Below are 1,960 nucleotides of genomic sequence, written 5' to 3' on the forward strand. Positions count from 1 at the left end.
CTATTTTTCCCTCAGTGGGTTTATCCCCAACGGAGTGGCTGACAGTATCCCCAGTAGAGTTGCTTGTGCGGCTAGGCTCTACTGGTATGTTTTGTTTTCTTCAGGTTCTTGCTTGCGCAGTGAACTCTTGTTTCCCAGTGATACTGGAGGATCCCCCTGCAGAAATCTCGGGATTTCTCTTGTTCCCCAACGGAGTTGTCTTTGTGGCAATTTCTGCCTGTTGTGAACTTCTGTTCCCCAGTTGGGTTGATTGATTGATCCATCACTCAGAGATTTTGTGATTTTCTTTGATATCTCCGATCTTTTGCTTCCCCGCAGATCTTTTCTTTTTAGCATTCAGATCTCTAGCAGATTTGCTTTCCTTGGATTTTCCTCTGGAAGTGTAGTACCGGGCGTTTGATTCCTGGGCCTGTTTGTGTTAGATATGTCTGTTTTGTCAGCATTCATCAAACATAAATTACGCATATTCATGCATACTTTCAACATTCATATATTCATGTTGCATTTTTGCCATATATCTTTTGTTTGTTGTTCCCTGCTATGGGTGATATAGATCTCCACAGTAGATCTTCCCAAGCAGATGTCGGGCGTCTAATCTCTCAATATAGAGTCAGCCCCATAAGCAGAAAGTGTTTGTCTTTCCTTCTGCAGTTCCCCACTGAGATATATCCTCGTGGATGACGGTTTTTTCCGTTTCCTCCCAACACATATATTGGGATGGATCTTCCTATTGAGTTATATCCTCATTAGAACGAGTCTAGTTTCAGTTTGCCTTTTTGGTTTGATCCTGAATTGGCATTTTTTCAATTGTCTTTTGTGCTCCCCTGTGGAATAAATGAATGAATTGCCCAGTAACCGGCAAAAAATTCTTGTTATCCCCAGCGGAATCTTTTGGGCCTCTACCCTTATACCGGTAGTTGTAAGTCCTATGTTCCCTCTTCTTGGTGGAATTTGTGGTGATATACCTTTTATTCCTCGGCAAGAGTCGTTGGTTTTCTACCCAGTAGTCGGTAGTTGTAAATCCTAGTTTTTGCTTGATCCTCAGCAGTTTGTGGTTTGTTATAAACCTTTTTTTTGTTTCCCGTGCGGAATTGTGATTCTTTCATTCCCACGCGGACATTGTTGGTTTTCTACCCCGTATTCGGTAGATGTAAACCCTACTTTTTATCCTCGTCAGAGTTGTTGGCTACTACCCAGTATTCGGTGGTTGTAAGTCCTATCTTTTATCCCCTAGCAGAGGTGACCTTTGTGGTTCATTCTGGTTTTGATGGTGGATTTTGTGGTCTTCTACCCAGTATTCGGTAGTTGTAAACCCTAATTTCTCCCCTTTGCAGAGTTAACCTTGTTGTTCATCCTAACCGATGATGGTTACTCTTTTTGTTTATCTTCATTCAATATTCAATGTTGATATTCTCTCCTTGCTTCTGGGTAATTGTCGTTTGCTAGCAAATGTATCCCCAGCAAGTCTTTTGGATAATTGTCGGATGCTAGCAATTTTATCCTCAGCGGGTCCTTTCACCATTTGTCAGTGATTTGTTCCCCGGATCATTGATTTTTTTATCAATGCATCCCTGGTGAGTCCTCTTTCATTTACCCGTTTGCTTGGTAATGATTGTTGCTCCCTTTGATCGGTCATCTTTATATACCTAGTTTTGGTATCCCGATGCCTTTCTTTTCGGTTGATTTATCCTTTATTAACCCAGTAACCGGTTGTGGATAATCTTCCATGCGAGTATGTTATCCATGTTCTGACGGTAATGGATAATATATCTCATGCACTCTTCCGTCGAAGCCTGTTGTGTTTCCCAGTCGAGTAAGATTCGTATTCCTTTGTGGAATCGAATGTTTGTTGTTCTCTTGGATGATTGCCGGATGCTTGCAATTTATCCCCTGTGAGTTATCTTTCGTTCACCCTGTTGTTGATTGGTAACGATTGTTTCTCTTTTTGGTTGGTCACCTA

Source organism: Lathyrus oleraceus, chromosome 1 (genome assembly GCF_024323335.1).
Source record: "Lathyrus oleraceus cultivar Zhongwan6 chromosome 1, CAAS_Psat_ZW6_1.0, whole genome shotgun sequence".
NCBI lineage: Eukaryota > Viridiplantae > Streptophyta > Magnoliopsida > Fabales > Fabaceae > Lathyrus > Lathyrus oleraceus.